A 14,609-nucleotide genomic window follows, 5' to 3' on the forward strand; every position below is an offset into this window, starting at 1 on the left:
GTTTTCACCTTGTACAGCATAATAAACAATACCACATGAGAGTACCACTCAATAGCTTTCATTCGAATGGTCATACACTAAAGTTTCCACAGATAAAAACAACCTTGTATAATAATAAACAGTACCACATTATAGTGTTGCTAAGTAGCTTTCATTTGAATGGTCACACACTAGGGTTTCATCCAGACTTAAAAATTAGAACCACATTGTACAGCATAATATACTGTACCACATGAAGGTACTGCTCAATACATGTAGCTTTCATTTGATGCAATACTCTCGGGTTTGTAATCAGAATAAATACAAGTAAAGACGTGCGCATATTTTCTATTTCTTTAATAAATTTTAACAGAACATTAAATTTTGCTGGGAGATGTAGTCTGCTTTTTCGACTGTACGCTGGCGGAATTTTGATTTAACAGTTATGTCCAAAACTATACAATTATTCACTGTGCCACTTTGGCTCTGAAAGAAGCTAGTGCAAAAGTAAAGAACAAGAAGTATTACCAGTATTAAAATGTTTAGCTCTTTATCCTTAAAAACGCCATTTCTGACTACTAGTACCAAACTCGACCTCATTTGCAAGCACACTATAAATCGTTCTGTTTCGAATTGGACAACTGTATATGATACACCGCTGACACTCCAGTGAGCCTGCGTCATGTGCCTGAGTAACCGAGCCCAATTCCACTCTTGCCCCCAGCCCCCCTGGATAACTGGAATGCTCGTGATCGTTCAAACTCCTTCTCAAGATCATCCATGAGTTGCTGGCTCTGGGGCTGCGAGCCGTCTTGTTCCGTGGGCGCGTTTCCTCCTCCGTCTTTGATGCCCATTAACCGCCTGAATTTCGCTTGCATCTCTCCTCCCTGATCATTACTGAACGTTGTACTGTTCCACAAGGTCGATTTTGCCGCATCACTGCTGCTACTTGTACTGCTCTGTTAAACAAAACATCCATTGAAAAAGTCAGCTATAATTATTTATCTGCTAAGCCGGTCTCCCTGCAAACACAGTGCTAGCAGAGGTAACATTTCAAAACGTTGATAATACCAAGAATTGTACAGTTTAAAAGTAACTTTGCAGTGTGATGTACCTTATAATTGGTTAAAAAAGTCATGTAACATGCTTGCCACTAGTGACTCGTTTTCCTTTTATCTTCCAATTCTGGCCAGTTGTGACTGTCTTAACATTCACCTGCGCTTTCCACAGGCTACACGATTTATTGAGTTCTCATAAGTTTATTACGGATTATTACTTTATTTGCGGGCATCGTGATTGGCTCTATCGATCTCTCTCGTGCTTGACACCAGTTAGACGATTGTTTGTCGACGTCTGAATTTTATTTGGTGGGGCATTGTGATTGGCTGTAAAATTTGTCGGATTTTATTGCTTTCTGCGGCCTTTTTTCCGCGCTTTCGACAGGTAACACAAATAATAATAATAATAATTTTTGTTTTCGTTGAGTTCTCACTTCTGGTTGGTTTAAACGTGGGCACGTGACTACAATTTAAATTCTAACATACACTATTACAATTAATAATTTAAAGTTAAAATAAGTTAAAAAAGGTTTTTTTGACCTCAGCAGTTTTCTTGCCACTCCATAGTAGCTTTCTCTTCTGTGCCTGCACAGCGTATTGGTGAGGGTTAACAACTGACGGGTTTATGTAGCTGGGTAGGTTCAGCATGGACGCAGCATCTTGGGCTTGTTTCCTCAGTGACTCTGCATGAGCTGCAAGCTTGGCTTGCACTTCCTCTGACGTGGGAGGACGGGCGGGGCGTGGAAGCGTCTCTAGGCCAGTCGAGGATGCTGTGACGGTAGAGATGGTGGAAAATGAGTAGATTAAACATTTGGTTTTACGGGAAACTACTGCAGGGTATTGAAAAGAAAGGTTTAGGCAAAACAAACACCTTTGTTTAAATGTCCTGTCAAATTGTGAAAATGATGCTCTCATGCATTTGGTGCAGAGTTCAAAAGAATAAAGGAAAATGTGATAAAACCTGTCGTTCAGAAAATTTATTGTCACTGACAAAAAAACAGGTACACAATTCGTACATGTGCGTACTTCGGATATGTCGGGTCTATAGCAGTGTTGTTGTTATTTTTTGGATCGATTAAAAGCATGTCTGATATAATTGATTTAATAGACCTTATTCTCTTCGCATTTTGTTTCCCCAATTTAAACCATATAAAAATACTCTTGAGAATTCCTGCTCGGTATAACCATATTTTCAAATATTTGATCTATATCAATGAATAATTTATAGATGGATTAAAAACAGTTCTCTAGAGAACAATATTATATGATGTGGTCAAAAATGGGAAAACAACCACGCGAATAAGGTCTATTGTATGATTCTGCCTTGGCAAAACATAAGTTTATTAACCATGCAGCAATGTTTCACACAATCAAAACACTAAAGAGTCAAGTTTTCTCTTTAATGATATCTGCCATGTGTGATTTACTTTCCCTTTCTTTTTCATCCACTGATCAACATTGTGAGCTTCTCACTAATGACAGGTGGTGATTCATAGAAAGGTTTCCAAATTCAGAAGCTTACTTCTCCTTTGAGAATACCAAGCATATTTCTGAAGTTAGTTTTGACAATTTAGTGGTATGTCAAGACAAATTCAATATCCTCTAGTTGAAATAAAAATTAGATACCGATCGTACTTGTATTTATTTTCTCACATAATTTTGCTAGCCATAAGTTCGGGATTCACGTTTCAATGACTTGGTAGTCAAAAATTTACCTCTCTCTTCCTACTTCATATATTTGTAACAACACTTAAGAGAATTAGCGCAATTTTCGATTAAATGCCCTAAAACTAAAACCAAAGAATTCACTCTGGCCATCACATGGGACACAGTGAAAACCGCTTTAATTTGTGTACACCACCGCAGACAGATTCCTACCTTTTACAAACATTTTCTTTTCATGACTTGGAGAAGTGGCTTTCTCCTCAGACCTGTCTCTGTCGCGGTCACGATCTCTGTTTCTGTCACGATCTCGATCTTGCCATCGATCTCTACCCCAGTCCCTGCCCCTATTATTCCTGCCCCTGTCCCTGCCTCTGTTTCTGTCTCGGTCCCTGTCTCTATCATGGCGTCGGCTGTAGTCACCACTGGCCCTTCGATCTAAAAAGAAATCAACAACTGAATTAACACCCTTTTGCAATTATTATGATATTCAAGAGAAACAGGCTCTCCTAAAAGACTCTGAATTGTGTTGTTTAAAATAATGAAGGAGGGCATTTATTTAAAAAAAAAAACCTAGAAACTATTTAAAAAACCCTAGATTTTAGAAACATTGTTGATGCTAATCGAAAATTAGCATCAATTTCAAATTTATGACTTTGCAGTGGAGTTCTCTGTTTACAGTTTCTGCCCCCAGTTTTGACATTGATTGATCTTAAAGTAAACTATACAAAATATTAGCTGCAGTGAAAAACTTTATACAAGAGAAATTGAAACCTTCACTAACTTTTAATCCCAGATTAACTTTCCATAAAATTATCCATACCTCACCCATGGAAGAGATTTTTCCTAGGACCCCCCCCCCCCCCCACCCCCTTCTGGAAATTCCAAAAAAGCTTCAAACATTTTTTGCCTTTGAGAACTTTCCCACCCCAAGGAATTTTCAATTCTTTCTGTGGGCGCAAGTATGGACATTTCCTGGAACCACACATTTAAGCCCAGCATTTATTGAAGCCCAGTATTTTACAGTATACCTCTTGAATCTCTAGGTGGACTTCTCCTGTAGTCCTTTCTCCTGTATCTTTCAGGTGATTTCCTCTCACTGGAACCTCCTCTGTCACGTGATCTGCTCCTGCGCCGCCTCCTATCAGGTGACTTACTTTGTCTGTCTTGTGAATCTTTCCGTTTAGGAGAAGGACTATCCCTCTCCGTGGACCTACTGTCTTTAGGCTTTCCCTCAGAAGGGCTCCCCTCTTTATCTTTTTTCTCTGGCGAGCGAGTGCCACGCCTAACTGGTGAGCGTTCTAACCGACTACCCCTTCTCTCGCTAGGGCTTTTCCTGCGTGGTGGACTCTGTTCTCTTTCTTTCCTTTGACTACCAGCTTTATCCTTTTCCTAAAAGAAGACAGTTGCAACCTTCAGAAAAAATAGTTAGTGTTTTTGTCTCTGAATAAAACAATTATTAATGTACATGTACATGTTATTCGTTTTTTGCTGTTTGAATTTCCAGACCTGTGAGGCTGGGGATCTTTCTAACAGTCAACTCCCTATTAACAGACACCTCTATAAGACGGACACCTCTTAAAGACATACACCTGGTGTTGGTCCTGTCCCTGCCGTTTTTCAGTCATTTTACTGTAACTAAACTCCCTATCAGGCGGACACCTCTCTAAAACAGACAGTTGGAGCCAGTGCCAACGGTGTCTGTTTTAGAGAGAGTTGAAAGTACAGACTGCTAAATTCCTATTTAAAGTCCCTGCTACATGGCTACATGTAGCAAGATCCCAGAGGGGGGTACTCGGGCTTGTAAATGACGGGGATGATCGAATGGAGGAAAAACTCAGGACCCAAAAAAATCCCTGGACCAAAAATAACCCCCCAAAAAATCCCTTGTCAAATTTCCCCTAAATTGCCAGAAGGGGCAATAACATAACACAAATAACGCTCGTTTTGTTTATTCATCATATCATAAAAACGCCAAGGCCGCGCCAAGGCACTTTAGTTCGTTTTTACAGTCGTTCCCGTAAAACCGTGAACACCAGAGAAAAGTTCTGGAATGTTTATTGTTTCGCGACCAATCAGATGCGAGATGAAACCGCAAAAGATAACCGCCAAACCCCAGCATGGATTAGTCACGACTTGACACGAAACAACAAGCTGGCTTTTTCTTTCAGGACAAATCTTCAATTTTACCGTTTTTCAAATACTGAAATTGTTCTTTTTCTATTTAAGCTTATGTATCAGCAAATAATAGATATGAACGATATATTTAATACGGAAAAACGATTCATCGAGCAGACAGGATCAGACACAGCTGGACAGCACGTCTGAGAGCAAAAAAATGATCCAATCACAAGCGATGCTGACCGTTGTTTGTTTCTCGTGCAGTTCAAAAGGTCATGCTAGTGGGCTGTGATTGGTGGTTTTCGATCCGTAATTTTTTGTAGCTGAGAAACCCGCACCCGTCAAATGAGGCAAACTTGTATCGTTGTAAATTTTGACAATTTACACTCGCTTTTTGGTCTATTCGGTAGTTTGGTTTTTGAGCCGACAGAATCAAGTAACTGGTGTTGGTTTATAGTAAAAAAAATAGCAATTTTTCACAGAGAACCATGAGGATGAATGAATGAGGATGTTTATGCAAACAGCAAAGAGTACTTCACGGGCGATTCGCGTCAACCCAAACTGGAACATTGTTCAGTTGTGAAGACACGGTGACTCTTTGCTTAGACAGCAGCTCACTGAAATAAAAAAAAAGAATAAAATTTTCGATATTTCCAAAGGGTATAAACGCTGCGAACCGAGAAAATTAGCTCGTGGAATTTGAGAATCGCTGTGCAGCACCAAATTTTTATAGGCTAACGGTTTGCGTGACATCTTGAGCCGGAGAATTCTCATAATATGCCAGGTGTTATGTCTCGTTTTTCGGAACCGAAGTACATGTAAGGCGATGTAAAGCTTTTTTTTTTTACAAAGCTAAAACCCAGAAATACTTACCCGTATAATTCACAATACTGTAGACACCGAAATAAAAATTGAGAGGAGAGTACAATTTTTCTGCTCTCAGACGTCCTGTCTACCTGTGTCTGATCCTGTCTGCTCGATTCAACATCGCTTTTCCGAAAAATATCGTTCATATCTATTCTTTGCTCATACATAAGCTTAAATAGAAAAAGAACAATTTCAGTATTTGAAAAACGGTAAAATTGAAGGTTTGTCCTGGAAGAAAAAGCCAGATTGTTGTTCCGTGTCAAGTCGTGACTAATCCATGCTGCGGTTTGGCGGTTATCTTTTGCGGTTTCACCTCGCATCTGATTGGTCGCGAAACAATAAACATTCCAGAAATTTTCTCTGGTGTTCACGGTTTTACGGGAACGACTGTAATACCCAAAAAATCACAATGGATGAGATGTACGGAAATAAAATGATGGTGCAGCTCAAGAAAAACTAAGACTCACTCATAATAATATTGTTGATAAAGCAGGGTGCAAAGAAATTGAATTTGCAAGCTGTAGTCACGATTTACTAGCCCCAAAAATCCCTGTCATGATTACCAGTAATTTCCCTAAAAAAAATTTCCAAAAAACTTTCACTAGTCTGTCAGGCAAGTAAAAGGATAAAATCCACTAGCCCGATTGCAAAATCCATTAGCCCCAAGCTCCCAAGGGGGGTACACGAAGCATACATGACGGGGGGTCCGACGGAGCTAAAAAAATACCCCAAAAAATACACAAGCCTGAAATTTCAGGGTGTTCATTAGGCATCGGAGATCAGAGAATTCTCCTTCTACAACATAGAATTCTCCGACTAAATTTCAAAGGCCTGTACCTTTTATTATATTAAGATGCGGAACCTTTAAAAATCATTTTCCGGTTACTTTACACTATTCTCCTGCTATTACAATTTTTAATGAAAAATCTGAATTTTAGATCCAAATAAATACCTGGCATCAGTTTGAATGAATATTTTTCTGATCCTCTGATCGCAACAAAAACCCGGAATGAAAAGTTCGCTTAGAGATAAGACCCAAAAGAAATACATGCATTTTTTTAAGACCTAAAAAAAACGTGACAGATCCCTTGACCCAAAACAATACCGAGCATGTAAATGATCAACCGAAACAAATACATCAGACCCCCCCCCCCCATCATGTACATGTATACTTCGAGTCCCCCCTCCCCTGGGCCTGAGCTATCGGCATGCACTTCTTTGCACGCAGTAAAGTCAGTAAGCAACTCTAACAACACTTTACAATACTCACCTCAGAAGAATCTCTCTGCAGCTCTGGACGCAAATCACGACCAAACTCATCAAAACGTTGTCCACTGTCTCGTTGATTTGTTGACTAAGGCAATGTGAGTTATCAAAGCGTGTTAAACTCAATCAATCTAGTGTATTGTACATTGACTATGTGACATGGCACACAGGTTAGCCTTAAAAATGCATAATAATTATGTTCACTAATAAACATCATTTTTTGTTGTTGATAGAGAAAGATTCATATGAATTCATATTACATCTGCCCTCTGTTCAAATATCCCACTTGTGAGAACGATCACTTACAGAAAACTAGGATGCATTCAAATTACTGCAATCAATCGGGGCTTCAAATCCTTGATAAATTTCCAAGACAAGTAACACAACCTCCAAACAAACCAGCACTGCCCAAATTATGAAAACAGCAAGACTTTATGTGATTAAATGTTATTTGCTAGGCACAGTTTACAGTATATGTCAAGAGTGGCCAACAGTTCCCTGCAGTTGAAACACGCACTGCAATTTTATTCATACATATTGGTTTTAACTTGCATGTACTGCATACAATGCAAAAGACCAGTCAATAATGAATGTCTTGCAAGTTACCATCCAATATCATTCAGAAAGCAAGATTAAAATTCCATCTTGCAAAAACAATTTTCAATTTGGGCTGTACTGTGTTCTTATCTCACTCAATGACTATTTAAATTTTATAGTTTGAATTCATACTGTAATGAAGTTCATTCTGTGAAAATGGAGGCAACTAAAGATTATTGCCTGCAGTTCTCAATTTAGCCTCTTTGAAGGTTGAGAGTGATGTTGGTATATTTTTGCTGTTGCTGCAAGTTTTTTCTTGCATGCCAGTTTATAATCCAGTGCAGTCCCAAAAAGTGGAAAAAATATCAGCTACAAATAAGAATTTTATTTTATACTTGTATAATGTGGGTATCAAGAAACTCAAACACAAATATTTCTATGAAATACTGTTCTACCTTTCCTAGGCAGCAATACACACAAGCTTTAGAAATGCTCTTAGTCTAAAATAGTGGTTCAATCCACTAGATGATTAAGTTAAAGTAATAACAGAACTTTGCTACATACACCCAGGAACGCATATCTACATAAATTCTTACAGGCTTATTTAACGAGGTACGCAAACCATATACCGGTATGATATTCTTTAATTTGCACATTCAACTTTTCCTTGCAGCAGTTGAACCATGCATTGTACAGGAACCTAAACAGGTCACAGTTTTGTTCGTTCACTACTTGGTTAAAGGACCTATTTTTAATAGGCAAAACAAGATAAAAGCACTTTTAGAGCTGTATTTGCATATTTTGGATCAGCCTGATTTCTACTATATTAGGATGGTTATTGAACAATTTAATCAATAAATATAACTGTAATACCTGACACAACAGGAAAGAACAACTTATCTGGGGGTTTCTAGACTTTTCTGTTCCAAGGAATTTTTCATATTTTTCCAAACCATTCCTTTTCCTTTTTTCCTGATTCAACATAATCAGCAGTGCATTCTATGAGCACCAACGTCCAACAAAAAGCATTACGGTAGCTACTTTGCTCTACTTTGCTCAGACAAGTTGACTACTTTTTTTGTTAAATTGAAGTAATAAAGAAAAATTATTTCAAACAGCCAATTACTCTTACTACTCAAACGTCCAGTTACCTATTTCAAATCTTATTGAAACTGTTGATCATTCATTTACTCCCCAGACAGAAAATCTGGCTACCTGGCACAAATTTCACTAACAAGTTCATGTAAGAACTTGAGGCAGTAGACCTTTTCATACCTTACTGACCTCATTTTTAATACATTTTCCAGGTCTGGCAAACTAGTTCAAAGATTTTTATACATATTCTAGGTTGCCAGACACCACAACAACTCTTTCTAAAACACCACAGTCACTGTACATGAACTTTCTAACAAAAAATGTGAACAGATTAGGCCCGAATACCTTATTATAGGAAATTAACGCTTGTGTTAATTAAGGTATTTGAAATTAACGCGACTTAAATTAACGCGAATTGAAGGAAAAATTTCTTCCCAATAAAGGAAATAATGCCGAAAGAGGAGGTAACATTTCAAAATGAAGGAAATTATGCGACAAACACAAAGAAAAAAAATTGTTGAGAAAGTCTAAGACAACAGGAACAAATTTATTTCAACACTTGGCGTATAATCCTTAACGTAGGGGTTAGCGAGGAATCTGACCGCCTTGAGCGTTCTTCACAATTTCAGTGATACCGGCAGATTTCCACCGTGATGAAATAATGCCTTTTCCTATGAGTCAAGAACGTTTGACCCTATCGAGAAATTGGGGCCGAAATAATGGAAATTAAGGTCATGGAAATTAATGCTCCACTTAATTAACGGCGTGGAAATTAACGTTAACAAAAATTAACGCGACTTAAATTAACGCGAATTTTGAAATTCGCGTTAATTTCATGACGCGTTCATTTCCTATAATAAGGTAGGCCCAGTGTTATTAACAAATCTGAATCCACATATATTTCTTTTTGTAACAGTAAACATGTTCCAATCTGCCTGTTGAATTAAGAGTTTAAAGCACAAGGAACAAAATCGTGTTCTAGTTTTCTCTAACAAAGATAATTAAACAACCTGTACATACTTAACAGAAACTCCAATAAAATATGTTAAAATCAATACACGCTACAATACTTTTGCTTATTTATGGTACATGTATCTACATAGTCTATAAAGCTACATTGCATTCTGTTTGCATGCAAATATCTGAAGCTCAAATGCATGTAAGGCAACAACTATTGTACAGTAGTTCAAGCGAGAGCTGCTCCCTCCCCAAGGTAACTTATTTATCACAACTTTCATCAGTACTGTCCCTGTTGACTTTAACATCATCACTAACACAATCAGCAATTGACACGTCCAAAGGAGCATCCTTTGTTTTGTTTTGAACCCGAGCTCTATTGCCTCTTCTAAGAAACTCGTCAATTGATACAACACACTTATGTTTCCATACTATGTCTTGTTCGGCGGGAAGAATAGAGTACAACTTAAATGCACAAAACTTAACAAGATCAAGTTTTCCGCTATCAAGTGCTTCTTTCCCTCTTGTGCCAGAACAATTTCTGTTTAGCATTTCATCTTTAGTAAACAGAACTTTCACCAGGTTTACGGTAAAGTTCCCTACAGAACAGCTCGTTTTCTGAATCCTTTCTGCCCAGGACAGAAGTTCTTTCACCTGATCACTGTCATTTGAATGTTCTTCATGATCCTCTGTGTTACTACTACTGCTGCTATCAGAGTTAGCACAGCCAGCATTAAGAGCTGTTATTGTTGGAGACACAAATACTGTATTTTGAAGGGCCGCATTTTCATCAGCAGATACATGAACAGTAACAGGAGTGTCAGGGGTGCCATTGCATTTTGAAGTCTCTTCTGTGTTAGATGAACCAGTTCGTACCCTTGACACAGCTTTAGATACCTTGCCATCAACACTGCTAGGTGTTGGTGCTGCTGCGAAACTAGTGTCACAAAATAAATTACCAGTATTTTTTACATGAGCAACAGCTTCAAGGAGACTTGCCGAAACTCTAAATTCACCTGTTTGTTTGGTGTATTTGTCAGATCCTGAATGGTCATGATTCAGAGTTCTTACTCCATTCACCATGCTCCGTTCTTCCATGACTGAACTTCTGGTTGATGGAATTCCTTGTTGTTGTTGCCCCATGAGCCGTAATAGCTTGTCCTGATTTTTCAGAACTCTTTCTTGATTTTCAAGGAGCTTTTCCACTTTCCATAACAGTGTTGTGAGGCGCCCATTCACGTCAGGCCCTAAGTCCATCACGTGAAACAACTTCAAAGAAAGATTAGCAGTGTCAGGCTGAACTTTGCGCAATTTCATGGAGAAGTTTCTGTAATTAATTTAATGTGAAGCTACAGTATTGTGTTTTTTTTTTTCTGAGGTAGAACTCAGTAAATTTCACCTCTATTTAGTGGTCACTACTTTAGATCAACAGCTAATTTCCTCTTAAAATATGAAAACATTTAAAGCAAACAGGTGACGAGATTTGAGGAAATGATCAATATTAACGCTTTTATTTTGGTGTAGCACCCAATACTCAGAACTAACATGACATGCAATGTAGGGCAGTCTGAGAGGAGAATCAATATATTTTCGATCTTAACCTCTACTAAGCAGACACTAAATTAGATCTAGAGAGTGACCACTCAATAAAGAGTCTTCTGTATATGCTGTAGTTTTGACAGGACTACAAATTTGACTTGTATTTATTATATCATTTTTCTTAAAGAAGCTTGTAAAGTTCCTTGTTTTTCTGCTAATATGATACATGTAAATTCCTTCAAGAACACATATTATGTAAATGTTTCCCTTACAACAGGCCTTACATGCTTTAAGAGCTAGCAGCAGTTAATTATTGCACATATGGTCGCTGAACATGTTTGTTATTGAAATATGACGTTTTAGGACTGCACTGGACTCACTGGATTACAATGCAACATCTCTTGGATTCGAAAATTTATCTGATTGAAGGGTGAATATGAGGATCTTTGAATTGTACTGAAGAAAGGTGATCAGAGATTACTTAAATCGACTGCTGTCAGATCTCTTACAACAGTCAACCCTGACAACACCACCATAAGGTTTAAGCAGCAATTTTGTTCTCAATAACTTACCGTGTAATAAAACTGAGAATATAACATACCAAGTACATGTACATGGTCAATATATGATAAGTAACAATACTTTGTACTACGAATGAAAGCCAGACAATTAATTGAAACTTTTGCAAAGTTGATGTCTGAACCAACTTTCGGAAATTTTATTTTTATCTTTTTTTTACTCACATTTCTTGGACTACGACTTCTTCTTCTTCTCCTTGGGCTTTTGCTTCGACTGCGACTTCGACTCTGTCTTCTATGCCTTTGATCATCTGCAAGATAAAAATGAAGAATTTTAGAGACTGCACATCAGGTATCTACCACCACAACTAATTATAAAGAAGTGTATTATAAATTATTGACTCGGGGTACATTTACTTTAACTTGTCGCATGTTCCATGTACAATGTATTTTTAGGCATTTTTTTATTATACAACATGTTTACAGTAAATTTCCCCCCCCCTCCCCCCCCCCCCCACACTGTAACAGTACTACTACCATTTTCGAACTACCATGAACAGCTAAATTTTTTCTGTGTTTCCTCACTTGTAAAACATTCAAGTTTGTTGAGACAAACTGTCGCATTTTACAAGTAAACCAATAGAATTATTAACAAAAAAAAATCCCCAAATTTTTTTTTGAAAAAAAAAAAGACATCGAAGATCCTTGTCACAGCATTAGCAGGAATGTAAAGCTGTCCTTTGCTGTAAAGCTGTCTTCCGAGAAATAAGAAGTTGACGCAAAAGTTTTCAAAACCATTGTTTCATGTGCAGAAACACACAGGTGGAGCTGTCAAACTTGACACATTCACACTCCAAATGTTAATTGGTTCAGTTGAAAAACATGACGGTTTGTCTAGACAAACTTGAATGCTTTATGCATGAAAAAAACGAGAAAAAAAGTTGGCCGTTCATGGTAGCTTGAAAATGGTAGTAACCCAAGGATCTGACAGTCAGGTTTTTATGGTCAAGTTTCAAAACATATTTATAAGACAAAATCATGTAACTTGATAATATTACCTCTTAGATCTGAATTTCTACTTCTTTTGCGAGAGGAAGGTGAGTTTTCTGGAGACCTTCTCTCTGGTATTTTTCTGGAGATTCTGAAACAGACCTCTTGCGATAAATTCGCTGACGGCTACTTGGAGAACTTCTCCTTCGAGATGAATGATGTGATGATTCTTTCCTCTGGTCTGACTTTTCGTCTGGTTGATTGTTTGGCAGATCATGAGTTTCACTCTGATTCACATGTTCACTTTCCATGTTACTGATAATTGAAGGCTGTTTAACTGGCTGGGTCAGCTGCAGACAACAGAGTTAATTGTTAGAAGTAGTTCTTGTTTTTACCAACAATCACACAAAGATAAACTTACATGTATGCATTTGATTTGAATTTGGGGGAGCTGAAAAATTTAGCCAAGAAAAACTTAAGGCAAATTCCCTACCTGTCTCTTGAAAGTTTGATGTTTCACCAAAAGTAATTCTAAATTGAAATAAATCATCAAATACTGTCACTTAAGTTAAAAGTGATACTAATAAAAACAGAAACTTAGTGAGGTCTGTACAGGAGACCAAGATATTTAGTCTGTATCTGGGAGACTCTGGAATAATCTAGGAAAGTTGGCATAGATTGACGGAGAGTTACTGGGGTAGCCTCCAGCTTTCATTGTCAATAAAACCTTAATCCAGTATTGCAACAGCGCTTTTCAATAAAGTTACTCATGTCAGAAATTTTCTCTTTCATTTTTAACCTTTTTTTAAAGTTCTTTACTCATTTAAGTACATCAAATAATATTGATCACTAATAAGGGTTTGCTTAAAGTATGCACAAGCACACAAAGACTATACAGGTTTAATTTAGTAAATAATAAAGATGGTAAATTTTAAGCTCGGTAATAAATAATGAAGATGAAGTGTTCAACATGACTCAAGCATGGGACAAAGAAAAAATTCTGAGTCCCTGACGGGAATCGAACCCGTGGCCTCCCAGCTACCAGTTGGGCGCTCTAACCAACTGAGCTACGAGAGACTCGTTGTGAGCTGGGCCATTTAACTAGGTTGATAAGTGACACGCGTCCTGCATACTGCTAGGATCAGCAATGTCGAATTCATCAAGTTTGTAGTAAATAATAAAGATGGTAAGTTTTAAGCTCGGTAATAAATAATGAAGATGAAGTGTTCAACATGACTCGAGCATGGGACAAAGAAAAATTCTGAGTCCCCGACGGGAATCGAACCCATGGCCGATTCGATTCCCGTCGGGGACTCAGAATTTTTCTTTGTCCCATGCTCGAGTCATGTTGAACACTTCATCTTCAGGTTTAATTTAATTTGTCTTGGAAATTTTCTAACAGGATTTGTTTAAAGAAAAAACAATGCAATTGCTTCCTTAGCTCATAAGTGCCAAGTGTTTTTTCTAAAGAAAGCCATTTTCTTCGAGTATCATCACAAAAAAAAACCTTCACGGAAGGGTAAAGAGCTAAATGATGATGAAAGCTTTATCCATTTCACCACAGCGAATAACAAGATCTTCTCACTATTAAACAAGCTTAAGGCCCTATTAAGGATAACAAGATAACTAAGTTACCTAAAGCTAACGGGAAATTAAACGAGTTTATCTTACAGTAATGGAAATTGTATTAAAAGAAGACATGTGCCAAACGTGTGTACACATGCAATAAACTGTGATAAATTATGCATTCACCTTCCATTTCAAACTTGAAATTTGCACCTTCTTTCAAGAGGCAGCGATTATCTAACCACGTAGAAACAACACTGACACATAAATTGACCTTTCTTAATTTTTTTTTTACCTGTTTATCAGCTGAATTTCGTTGAATTTTGGCGTTTTCATCCGATGAACTCGAGTCATACCCAGCAAGAACGTCCATGTTCGTGCAAATGCAAAACTCCCGGATGGGGGAAGTCAAATTTGCCATATTTGGGCATCGCCTGGCTACCAGTCTCTTTTC

The 14,609-nt window shown here is 37.7% G+C and overlaps 1 protein-coding gene and 1 pseudogene across 2 annotated transcripts in view; both read right to left on the minus strand.

The window, feature by feature from the left end:
* The window catches only part of LOC144646393 (ubiquitin-protein ligase E3B-like), a 195,084-nt gene that overhangs the window by 51,734 nt on the left and 128,741 nt on the right, over positions 1–14,609 (minus strand). The window lies entirely within an intron of this gene.
* On the minus strand, positions 320–14,564 carry LOC144646426 (uncharacterized; annotated as a pseudogene). The gene is made up of 8 exons (XR_013569408.1): positions 14,451–14,564; positions 12,658–12,939; positions 11,825–11,910; positions 6,958–7,041; positions 3,731–4,091; positions 2,916–3,137; positions 1,578–1,807; positions 320–938 (listed from the first exon to the last, which is right to left on the minus strand). The product of XR_013569408.1 is annotated as an uncharacterized LOC144646426 (transcript).

The sequence above is a fragment of the Oculina patagonica genome, chromosome 3 (genome assembly GCF_052425735.1).
Source record: "Oculina patagonica isolate OP01 chromosome 3, crgOcupat, whole genome shotgun sequence".
Taxonomy (NCBI): Eukaryota; Metazoa; Cnidaria; class Anthozoa; order Scleractinia; family Oculinidae; genus Oculina; species Oculina patagonica.